We start from the raw sequence: 13,506 nt of genomic DNA, 5'->3' as shown, positions 1-13,506 counted from the left end.
TGAAGATTCAAACTAAGTACTGTTCGCTTAGGAGTAGAAAGGAATGTGAATGGTACGGTATTTAACCACTATTGCGCTCGTTCTCGAGCTGTAGGTGGACAGTCCCCACGCTCAAGCAGCTGCGGTGAGGGTCCGCCGGCGGCCAGACAGTGTATGTATATATATATATATATATATATATATATATATATATATATTTCCTGTGCATCATCTTTTACCAATTGATGGTCTCTTAAGTCTCCGTACAACCCGCAAGTAGGAATTAAGAGAGAACGACGACGCCGGGAGCGAAGAATCAAACCTTCACTCCTTCGGAGTCCTTCCATAATCGGTGACTTCCATACCATATAAATATTTCAATGGGCGTTGTTTACACTAGCATGAAAGCGTAATATAGCATAGAAACCTCTGCGTCAGCTTATTTCCGGTAATTTTTTTATGAAGCGAAAGCTTCATTACGCTGCCTCGGGCAGCCGTCGGTGACTCAACAGTTTTCACCTTGCGAGCTAGAGGTCAAACCACAAGAGAACATTAAGGCGCGTTTAAAGTCCGACGTTATCGGCACGCGGGCGAGCGTCATCAGACGCCGGGCGCGTCGGAGCGCATTGTCCGCGCGTCCAGTTACGTTGGCGGCGCCAGTACGTCGAACCATCGGTCGAACTATAAATATAAATATATAAACTATGTTCTCGCCACCGTGACATAACCTGTGCGCGCGTTCAAGCTACGTCGGACTATATTTAGGCCTTTACGGAGCCCCGAAAGGAGACATTGCATGCCGCCGTTACCCGAGTAGAGTTGGGCCCAGCTGTGAGTTGAAACCAAGTCTCACTTGGTTTCTAATATCACCGCAGTGCCTTCATAGACATAAAAAAAGAGGAATAAACACTGTATTCATTGCAAACATGTCTGTATATCATTGCGAAACCACAGCTCGACAATGGGTCTAGCCAGGGCAGTGAAGCTTTCGCTATCAACCAGAGTTAACCAACGCTAAACCACACATTAAATGAGATTTCAAACAGAAACCACTCTTTATACGCGCCTTCGCATTGCGCGTTCCGAAAGTGTTGAACCGTATATAGCTGCTCAAATCCCAGTCCGGCTGCTATCAGCTCCGTCGCTCTACGCAATGCATGGTTTTCGGCGAGTGCGACGTTTTTACCTCAGACTGAAGAACTGTGAGCTGACTTCAGCATTATGCACATTATTCAACGAACAGCCTTTTCGAAGCAATCATTATTGAGATAGCTAATCTCTGTTTCAATCAGGGGAAACCAGCAGGAGGCTTAAACGTTTTCGAACCAAACCACGAACTGCCATTCATTCCAACCCTCGGGTAGCCCCATAAGCCCGGAGGGCCCGGTTCATTTGAACCCTTTGAACCCTGGATAATCCGCCCCTGACTACCTTCCGGGCGAGTGCGGGGAATGCTGTGAACTCGTCCTGTACGAAGCCTGCACTGAGTGCAAAGAATGGCGACGCGGAGATGCTGCCAAGTTGACAGCACCTCGTGAACTAGTTCAGAAAGTGCACGCGAATCGAATAGACCTTTCATTCACAATGGCAAGTGGCTCATGAAAACTTATCTGTGCGGTCGCGTATCGGGGAGCGTCGAGAGAGGATAGTGACAGACGATCCGATATGCACGTGTCACCGCAGCAGCGCCATTGATTGAGGCACAGAGTGGTGCTCTTGGGTTTAGGCCTATCTGCGCAGCGCCTTGAGCTTGCACACTTTCCAAGGTATGCATGCAGGAAGGGCGCATTGGCACAAAGAAGCGGTTATCTGTAGCGCATGTAACCGACGAGCACTGCTTAATACAACTGAAGCAGATGTGCCACATCATTGCAAAATTTTTCTGCATACACTGCCAAATTTTCCCTTTAACATCCCCAAATATTTATAGCATGCATGCCCCGTAGCGAATTACGTCCAAAATCTGCGATGGGTTGCATGGCATATCGCCAGACCGCCGATTAATTACCTTCTAATTTCGGATAATTTATTTATTTATTTACTTACATACTGATGTCTCTAAGCAGAGACATTGCAGGAATTGATACAAAATTAAGTTTAATACAGAGCAAGAAATTGAAAAATCACTTAAATGCTAGCGGAAAGCATTATAGTCGCTTCCTCCGTGAATTGATCACATGACACTTCGAGCAACGATCCGTCTATAAGCTATTGCACATTTCAACTGGAGAGAGCTAAAAGGAACATTCAAAACAATGAAGCGTTTATCTAAATGGAACAATGTTACGACCCGGCTGGGTTGCTTAGCGGCTTTGGCGTTACGCCGCTAGGCCGCATTTCGATGGGAGCGAAATGCAAAAACGCCCGTGTAACCGTGCTTTGGGTGCGCGTTAAAGAAACCCAGGTGGTCAAATTTAATCAGGAGGCCCCCACTACGGCGTGCCTCATAACCAGATCGCGGTTTTGGCGCACAAAATCCAAGAATTCAATTCAAAGATGTTAAGTAGATTTGAACGAAGGGTTGCTTGGGAAGGGGGCATGATAAATGGAATTGGTGGTTCGACACGGATTCATTCCAGATACAAATGCGTTCGCACTTGCGCCTTTGCAACGATGAGCGAAGCGATAAATTCTGAGTAAGTTATGAAGGTGAGAAGATCCTGTCATAGCGATTGTAAATGAATTGTATCGCTTTTTTTCTGTGCAAGTTCGAGCTTAGATAAGCCGTATTCGCATTGGGGATACCGAACAATCGCGACGTGATTTAGCACAGGCCTAACTAAGGATTTGTAAACTAGCTGTCACTTTCCAGTCTTTTGTTGCGTGTATCAACACTCGTTTTAGTGACCCCAGTTTGCGCATCGCCTTGGAACATGAGCAGTTCATTTTTAAGTTTTACGGAATTTTTAAATATCCCCTGTGGCAGGTAGCCTAATTCTTATCGTTGAGCTGGGTTATTCGAAGAGGCGGACATTAGTTGCACGGGAAATCGAAACACATATTCAACTAATTAAAAAGAATTGACTAATAAAGGTCTTGGTTAATTATTTTACGATACATATTGCAATTCACGAATATTGTCTACGTCTTTCTTTTTTTGCCTAGCCGGCTTATTCCCGCCTATAAGCCTGCAGTATGTAACAAGCAAGCAAACAAGCAAGCAAGCAAGCAAGCAAGCAAGCAAGCAAGCAAGCAAGCAAGCAAACAAACAAACAACAAACAACAAACAAACAAACAACGTACAAACAACAACAAACAAACAAACAAACAAACAAACAAACAAACAAACAAACAAACAAACAAACAAACAAACAAACAAATATAACAATGTGTGGCGCTGAAGTATTGTACTTATCTTCAACGAACACAACACTCTGCATGAAGGCTGGGAAGATGTCCTTCCCTTGTTCTATCCCTGTAACGCAATGGTGTCCCACATATCAAACACTTGTCATTTACAAGCTTCTCAGCTGACTGGACGCCCAGTTGTGAACATCCATGTATCAAGTGACGTAAATACCCCCCCCCCCCCCCCCCCCTCTTACAGAATACCTCCCCTGATCCGCCCATGAAGGTACCCCAGCGGTTCCGATCCCATTATCAAGAACCGACGCTGCAAGGAAACATTTATTTCCTGGCTTGGACTACTTGATTCTTCGTTAACTTTCAAGAATGTCCCGCTCCAATTCAACGTTGTTATGCCGCCTCTGGATCGTATACTCGTTGCGCATAGGAATGTCAGACATACCTACGTGCGACTACTGTGGCATCGAAAAAAATCTTGAACACCTCCTGTGCTTTTCTTCTCATCACGACGCGTCCAGCGCCGCCCTCTCCGGACAACATTAAACCGGCTAGACTCAAGACCGTTGTCAGAAGCCAAGATTCTTGGACCATGGCCGTGCGCATCGCTGGCCCAGAAAGCAACGGAGCACAAATTTCGAGTGCTCCAAGAGACGCACCTGGAATGTTTGAGCTGTCGGGAGTGTGTTCACCTGGCGTTCAATGGCTCGACGTGCGTAGAGGAGGCCAATGTTCGTAAGGTTGACCGGTTCTTTGGGGCGGAATATGATTGTTATAGGCATTCGACCTTGTGCACCAGGAATTGAGGAGGTCTGGGCGTTGCAAGAGGAATCGTCTCCTATGCGAAAGTTGCCAGCAGCAGGGAGGTGCGCTGATGAAGTGGAGGCAGGCTTGGGTAACTTTGGCTTCGCTCCTTCCGGACGTATGGGTGACTGGGAGCCTGGAGAGTTCCTCGTGGTGCTTAGGCGATGCACGGTGAAATCCATAGCGTTATCACTGCTGAGCGATCGTGAACGTCCCGTCTGAGTGCGCCAAAAGGGTTTGGTGTCTGTGATGTCATGTCAAAGGTATACCTGCAGCGTCGAGGAAAGGCCCAACGGTGACGGCGGAGGAGCCGCGCGCGTCGTTAGGCCTCCGAAGGTTGCTTCCTCGGTGACCGGGGGGGCGCAGCGCGCTGAGTGAGACGAGGCAGCCGCGTTTCCAAGCGCGCGGTGCGGCGAGAGGCCCAAGCGGGGCCGCTGGGCCGAAGTTCACGGTGGCGGGGTCCTGAGTGTTTCTCAGAGCTATCGTTGGGCACGTCCGTTCCCGACAGGGCGCGATTTCCCGACCCGGAGGCGTTGTTAGAGTATTTGAAGTCGACAGGTCTCTGCGACCGTTTGTAAACCTGGTGCGCTCGTTCAAGTGCGCATGCAACTTGTGCTCTCTCTCTTCCCTTCTTTCTCTTTTCCCACCTTTTTATCCCCTATTCACAGTGCAGGGTAGCAAACCGGACGTGCGTCTGATTAACCTCCTTGCCTTGCCCTTCTCTCTCTCTCCCCCTCTCTTTGTAGATGTATCTGTTCTGGTTTTATTTATTCGAGCCTTTAATAATATTGTATTTATGTTGTTTTTATGTCATAAAAGACGCCATGCAGTATGCTGTCGTAGACGGAGGTCAATCAAGTATCTCGGACGTAACATCAGGAGTGCCACAGGCGTCAGTGCTGGGTCAACATTTTTTTTACTTGATATTAATGATATCGACGTAAATATAGCTTCGCAAATGAGGATCTTTGCCGACGATTGTATACTTTATAATAAAATATGTACTGATAATGGCTGTGGCGAAATTCAAGATGATCTGAACAGGATACAAACATGGCGTAAAAAATGGAGAATGACACTAAATTTGAACAAAACAGTGTGTGTTGGGTTTTCAACAAAATAATCACTGGGCTGTCTATACTTACACCATAAATGGCGTTCCCATAGAAGTTTTGGAATACAAGCATATTGGCGTCTATTATACCGTGTGTCCCAGCTAACGTTAGCCAATTTGATCAAGGAAAAAAAAAAACGCGATTTAAAGAAACATTGTGCAACATACAATTAAACAACCTACGATGTTCTGTTTTCACAGATGCGACTCCCGAGCAACGAAGGTCTTGCGATTGCATCTTGCACCGTGTTTTTTAAAGCGAAGCTTTATATGTCTAGGCGAAATCGTATATGGCTAGGCGAAATCTATTGTGTACAGAAAACTATCATCATCAGCATTGGCTCGAGCGTCGTCTTCTTCCGCAGCTGGCTCGTTGGCGCCCCTCGGGTTGCGCTCGTGCCACTGCTCCCGCGTTCGTCGTCGTCTTCTTCCACAGATGGCTGCGTTGCCGCCCATCATTCTAGAGTAGAATTTCACTTCTCTTCTGTCGTCGTAACGGACAGATTTAATTCTGAAGCAATTTAATTTCGAAGAAATGCAAGCGGCAATGGCGGGCGAATGCTGCTAACCACGCCGCTGAGCAAACTCAAAACATCGAACGCAAGCGACAACGGTGGACTGCGGGCATACCGTCAGTGACGTCGTTCTCTCCGTCGCAGCCGAAGGTGTGTATAATCTAATAATTGAGAAATACTTTAACGAACCCTGAGGATTTACCCAGTGATAAACACCGGGGCCACACGTTTCAGCTAGCTTCGCTGGTTAAACATCATCACGGAGTGGAAGGGCCGACGATTTTATTAAATCTTTTTTTTTTTGTTGTTGAACAGCTTGGTTAACGTTAGCTGGGATACCCTATACTTCATCTTTATCCTGGCATCGATGTGTCAACTATACTGTTGCTAAAGAGTGTAAATCCCTAGGTTTTCTACGTCGAAACACGTGCTCATTTTTTTAGAGTTGGAACTTTTATACAAATTGAACGTAAGACCTACCCTGGAAAACGTTTGCACCGTGTGGGACTCTCCAACCGCCGTAGACAAAGGTAAGCTTGAGAAAGGGCAGTCCATGGCAGGACGTTACGTTCTAGGCGTGTCCCCTAAAGTCAAGAGTTTCAGTGCTACGCGAGGGCAGTGCCTATATGTATTAGACCGCCCACCCTGGTTCTGAGTGGCGCTGGATAACACTCCTAGGGCTACATCTAGTAAACAGAAATACCCAAGATAGTGGACGAATTGAGTAAGGTCGCCGTAGCACAATTGGTAGTGCAACGCACGCGTATGCGAAGGTTGCGGGTTCGGCTCCCGGCGGCGACAAGTTATGTTATGTTTTCATCCCCTTTCATTTCCCTTTTCTTCATTAATTTCTACATTCTAATTTCAACCACGATTAATATCCCCAACTCTTTCCTTGGCTTCATTATCTGTTGGCTTTATGTGGTCATGATTAACAAAATGGAGCCCCTCGGTTCCCCCTTCTTCTCTCGTTTATATATATATATATATATATATATATATATATATATATATATATATATATAAGAACGAGAAGAAAGGGAACCGAGGGGCCCGATTTTTATTAATCATATAAGAAGCCAACAAACAATGACACCAAGGACAACATAGGGGAAATTACTTGTACTTACTAATTGAATTAAAGAAATGATAAACATATATATATATATATATATATATATATATATATATATGTATATATGTATATATATTATTTATTTAAAGTTTTATTAAGGCTTGTGGCCCGCAAGAACATCAGCAGCGCTTTCGTGCCGCGTAACGCACAGGTGGTGCTTTGCCATAGGCCGAGAATGTGCCACAGTTCAAAGCTCGACTCCCGTTGCAGGTGTAGTGCCGCCTTCAAGGACTCTCTCTTGACTAGTAGCGGCAGCAGTCGCATAGAACATGTTGCAGGGTTGGTACTCTGTGAGAGTCCACCTAGTGGACATGTCCATTTCGTCTGCTGTTGAAGTTCTGATTGGCTGGACTGGGGTGCGCTTCAACAGGAACCAGGCGCCACATCCAATCAGCACTTCAGCAGCAGATGAAATGGACATGTCCACTAGGTGGACTTTTACAGAGTACCTCCCCAGGTCTTCAGGGGCGTTACATTCAGAGCAGATTGGCGAGTCCGTCAGTTGAATCTTGCACTTGAAGTAGTTCGTGTTGGCCGCGTTGAGTCTGATGCGGTGAATGCATGCTTGGCATTGCCTATTGAGGTCTCGCGGCACATAAAAGTCACAAGATGGAGAGATTTTATATAGGGGTCCGTACTGATGACTTGCATCTGTCCAGAGGGATTGCCGTAAACGCCAAGCATGTGCAGATACCAGTGTCGCCGCGTGTTTTCTCGAGACAGGTATCTGTACCATTTCTCTAGAAGTATCGTGTCCAGCTTTGGCAGCACAGTCAGTCTGGACGTCAGCCTGGTTACCAGTGGGTTGGTGACCACTGCGTTATATTTGAACCATCTACATAGCTTACGACTTATTAATACATCCTGTCTGCGTGCAGCATTGATTATTATTTCGAAGCACGTTCGAGGGCACTAATATGACGCTGCGCGCAAACGTAGCGTGATTAGCATCGCGGCGTAATTCGCGTAGCGCACGCTTTTTTTTAACAGCTTGGCACAAGTTAGGTGAGACACCATGTATATCAGGCAAGCTCAAATGTGTAATTTATTAACGCTAGTCAGCAATAATTTAATACGGGGACTAACGAACCATCATATAGAAAAAGCTGCAACGGACACCTTAACACAATACATATTTCTAGAGCAGATAATTTTCTTTACTTCGGTGACAACAACTGCCTTTCTACTTCTTATCTTAATCTTTTCCTCCACTTTCCCAACTGCAGTGTAGCCAAGAGGGTTCAGTCCTGGTTAACATCCCTGGCGCCTCAATGAGCACATCCTCTCCCAGCGGCGGTTGAGGAAGACATCGAGGCACCCTAGTTCGGGTTAATAAGCTTGTTGGCTGCGTGCTTTGTTTGTTAGGTCGTCCATGTGTTTGGGTATGGGAGCAACAGCTGGTATACTCCGTTGGGTCCTTTATTAATCGTACAAATTTCGTGTGACAGTGTGTCTATTGCGTAGAAGTCTTACTGTCGCAGGAATCTGTCTAACTGGCACGGTGCTTAGCAGCCTGGTTTCTGGCCTTCCCGTGTGTACACTAATTATTTCTACGATCATGTTGTGATTTCATGTCATTTCCAGAAGCTGCAGGTGGTAGCATTGATGGATACTTGCATCGATAGTTTAACTGCTTTTCTAATTAATGTGCCTAGTTGGGCTTGTTCTCTCTTGTTTATATTAGTGCGGGCTATGTATAGTATACAAGCCTGTAGCCCGTTAAGCAGCTGCAACATGACCGCTTCACGTAGTTCTCTATAACCAGGATGTCAAACAGAATCCGAACCGAAAACCGCACCCGAACCGTAGTCTTGGTACGAAGTGAACCCGAACCCGAACCGATATTTTTCGGATGAGCCTGAGTTCGAACTGAACCTGAACCGAAAATAATAATTATTTACTAGTTCGCAACAAAAATTTTGAGTTTGTTGGTAGACATGAGTACCCAAAAAATGCATTACACTAAATAAAACAGCCTTCGGGACAGCCACTGCGTATATAACAAAAATTTAATAACCTAGGCCGATAGACTTGGAATTTCAAATTAAGCCATGCAAGCTGAACTACACGGCAAAAACGTTTTTGGATGGTCTATGAAGGTTCGCCAATTGTGTTGCAATTTCGTGGTTGAGCCATGACCACCATGGCCGTGACTCGTCAAATCAAACACCAGGAGGCATGGAGGACACCAGAAAGAGTTATTTATGTGATTTTTCTTCAGCGTGTCTAGTGCTCGGAGATGACGTCTCTATCAAATTATATTGAATGAAAAGTACTCTACCTTTTAGAAGCGTAGGTTAAATTATTATGTTTCTCATCACGCGGCCTATACACCGGAAGTTATGGAGATAACGACGTAGGCTGCTGGGTGAGAAATCCTTCCTTCATCTGGGAATGAAGATTTAGGGAGATTTACTGTAACTGTACCCTACGCGTCTGCAAATTTTGTCCAAACCGTTTCAGGGACCATTTAAGGCTCATTCACACTAGGCCGACACGACACCGATTTTGGTCTGCCGACTGTTGGCGACAGCGTTTGCCTTCCTTTAAACCGCTGGCCACAGTGGTTTCCGTCCTGTAAACTGCCCTCGCCAACAGTCGGCAGACCAAAATCGGTGTCGTGTCAGGGAGGACGCTTTAGCTCGGGCCCAACTCCAACGCGGCCTATTCAAATACATGTAAAACGCAGGAACGCTTTTCTGAGATAACCCCTGAACCGATTTTGATGAAACTTGTTGCATTTGAGAGAGAAAGTTAAATTCTAGTGACTGTTGGAAGCAGAATTTCGATTTCGGGTCTGAATTTTGTTGAAAAAATTTTCAAAAATGCAAAAGGACAAAAAAAAATAGAAGCACAATGTTTACGAATAAATAGCTCTGCATCAAGAACAGATATCGCGGTTCTGTAAACGGCATCCATTAGTTCATTCAAAGCGGACAAATTCGATATGTCAACTACGTTGTGCGCGAGGGTTCTGCAAAAGCTGTATTTCCATATTACCATTTTTTTTAGACTGGACTGGACAAACTTTATTTGGGTCCTGCAGGACGCGCTTAGGGCGTCCAACTTTCCTCCCACGTAGGGACCGACAGTGATTTTTTTAGATTGACGTGTAATATATTAATTTCGTCCGCTTTAGATGTAATATGAACTGCAGTTCACAGAATTGTGATATCATTTGTCATAGCTGAGTTACAGAGTTGTAAACTTGTTAGTTTCGTTTTCTGAAAAATCGCATTTTTGCCAATTTTTAATAAAAAAATTCACGACCTAAATCAAAAATTCGAAACCATCAGTCACTATACCTTCAGTTTTTTTTAATGCAACAAACCTCGTCAAATTCGGTGCAGTGCTTGCCGAGAAAAACGAATTCACTTTTTACATGCATGCAGATAGGAGCGCCCGAGCTAAAGCTTCCTTTTAAGAGCTGTGCATGTTTTAAGAGCTGTTCCATGTGGTCCTGGTGCTTTATTAAGCTTTTTTTTTCGGGGTGGTCCGTTTTGGTTTTGACATTCATTCATTCGTTCGTTCCTTCATTCTTTATTGATTTATTTCTGTGCATATACAGAAATCGAAGCAAAAGCAGAAGGCTCAACAGCCTGACGGAGGCTTTTGCTCCTAATATAGTTCGGCACGCAGGCCTAATACAAATAGGAAGCATCACTTCTTATAGAAAACTTACGACAAGTTAATTTTATGTACAATATGCTGTCGTCATAGTTTTAAAGACTATGAAACAATAATACAGTACTAACAAAAAAAAAAAAAACGCGAAAGACAAATCTAAAAACATGTACAATCACAAGCAGCAAGAAAAAATATGCGCCCGAAAAGAAAATCAGCAGTAAATTGACGAAAATAGAAAAAAAAGAGAGAAAATTGAATCGCATGCCATTTGTAATCGACAGTAATACTGTACTTAAACACATTCAATTCATTTTTCAAGAACAATTTGTTTAAGCCTAGTTTTTGGATTCTTTTGTGTAAGTCGAAATATTTTCGATTTTATTGAGAAGACTGGGTACATGGTATTAAACATGCTGTTGTCCAGGTAGTCCTAATATTTGGGGTTTTCATACTCTGTGTTCGGAGGCAGTAATGAACACATTGAGAAGACCTGTGCGTGTGGTATAGTTTATTTCAGATATAGAAAAGCAGCTTGACGGTTAGCTCTCAATAGATAAAGTTTTTAAGATAAGCGAATGCGTGGCTGAGATGTTGCGGGTGGCCACGATATCCCTCAATAATTCGTAGTGCCTTCATTGTAATAAGATTATTCTATATAATATAATTTTTAGCTTCGTTGTATCTGAGATCAACACACAGAAACTGAGCCGCAAATAAAAAAGTGTATAGTATAACGTCTTCGTGATCAAAAAGTGGTAATAACTAACTTAATTTATACATACATCCAACGTTTTTACTTGATTCTATCGCTGACTTATCTATGTGTTCGTTCCAGGGCAGGCCTTTCTGGAACTACACCCCGAGGAATTTCTGAACCTTAACTTGCTCAAACGCCTGGGCTTCATTGGAAACGTACAAGTTATAATTCCGCAGCTTACTTATAGGTTCAAACAACATGTGTTTCGTTTTTCTCAGCGTCAAGTCCTAACTTGTTGATCTTAAGCCAACCAGACAGCTGGTTTAAATATGTATTTACAATGCTTTCGAGGCAAGACATAGAAGCAACAACAATAAAAAATATTAGTATTGTCAGCGTATATTATCAATTATTGACTAATTTTTGATCAGCGTCTTTATTAAACCCACATTTCCCTCTTTAAAAGGAGATTGCCTGGTTTCATTGTCCGATATTCCGGCTAGTGTGGAGTGTCCGGGTCAGCCATAAGGTTTTCCTGGAGTTTATAGCGATCCGTTGCTTTATGTATTTTATGTGACATTTCTCTCTTGTGTGGAGTTGCGTCGGTTAGTACCCCGATTATGTGCTTTTCTTTCATGTCTAGAATGGCACTGTCTCGCATGTGTCGTGTCATGGCTCTCTCGTTAACTTGAACCACTTGTCCTACGCATTACTGATCTGAATTATTCCGCAGCTTAGTTTTCTGTTAGTTTTTTATGCGCTTAGATCTCAACAAATCACAAGGGAACTTTGCCTTCTTAACGAAAAACACAATCCTCTGTGTGGAAGCGTTTTGGCGGGACAGGCGGACGCCTTTATAACGAAGTGCTTGGGACTTCTGAGATCATTCGTTATACAGGTCCCTTCGTTGTAAATGTCGCGTCCCACACGGCTTACAAGAGGACCGGGACAGAATTATTCCTTCGTTACAGAGGTAATTTTGTTGTCGAGGCGTCCGTTGTCGAGGCGTCCGTTGTCGAGGCGTCCGTTGTCGAAGCGTTCTTTGTAGAGGTGCAACACTCTATTTCGAATATCTTCTCTATTTGGTTCCGTTGACGGTTTCTGTCGTCACATACGGAGCATACGCGGTACATTTTTAGACGCATTTGCTTTTGAACTCGCCGTGGTATTTTTGGGCCAACTAGAAAGGCTACCAGTGATTCAACGTAAATAATATTCGTAAAAAGAGAGAGAGAGAGAGAGAGAGAGAGATCTGCATCGCAATTAAAAAAAGCAAAAAAAAAGGAAAAAAAAAGAAGAGAGGTCAGCAGACTTACAGCAGCAGGCTTTCACAGCGAAAACCTCCATCGTCTCAAAAACAATATTCCTTGCGATGTACACAATGGGCCTCCTTGATTTATCGTCCCGGACTGTCCAGGACTGCCCGAGACCCTGCATACGTAACGCTCATTGGCTGAAAGAACCGCCTCGGGCAATCCGGGAAGCAGTGTTGTCTTCGTACGCTAAGTATGGCCGGCTGTGGCCGCCGAAATACGTGCACAGACGCCGCCAACCTCAGAGTCTGCGTGGCGAACAAAGCTCCGCACAAAATTGCAAACATTAAAGCCGCGCGATAGCGCCCCCACCCAGCTTTTACCTGTACATTGCCGATGGAGCGTCGGGCATAAATTCGATCCGCAGTAGGTGGGAAAATCTTTGTTTTAAAGCGAAGCTCTCTTTGATTCTTCCCAGGGGTTTGGCGTTCGCCGTCGTCGTTTCCTCGCCGGATTTATTTGTGGATGTAGGTATGTAGACAACTTTGGACACTGGCATATACCTGCCAATCTAGAAACATAAAAATTCGGGAGACCGCCGCGCAAGGGGGGGGGGGGGGGGGGTTAACAAATTGTGCCACCGTGTGAAACGGCGCACGTGGTACAGAGTCCATACTTGTCACCTCTCCACGAAGTGACAAAGCATGGAAACTCCGTCGTGTACGATATCATAAAGTGCCATCTGTCGCTCTAACTAAACTCGGGGAAACGAAGAGTAGTTTGGCATTCCGCACTTGACTCGACAACCTGACAAAGCCAAAAGCGTAGCGCAGTTAGGGTGGCTTTCTAGCCACCCTAGCGCCGTCACGATCATATAACGACTGGATTGCTAAAAATGCGTGAGCCAGCCAGAGACGAGCCAATCCGGAAAGTCCACTATGGCAGCGCCCGTTGGTTTCTTGAGTTCCTGGTAGTGCCGGCGGCCGCTACCACGATTCCAGGTGCATGCTGGTGACTAACTACTCCCACGCTGCTTTCTCGCATGGTTATATTACAGGTCATATTATAATTAAAGCGAT

Source organism: Dermacentor silvarum, chromosome 1, assembly GCF_013339745.2.
Source record: "Dermacentor silvarum isolate Dsil-2018 chromosome 1, BIME_Dsil_1.4, whole genome shotgun sequence".
Classification (NCBI taxonomy): domain Eukaryota; kingdom Metazoa; phylum Arthropoda; class Arachnida; order Ixodida; family Ixodidae; genus Dermacentor; species Dermacentor silvarum.
Note: the sequence above shows the minus strand (reverse complement) of the source record.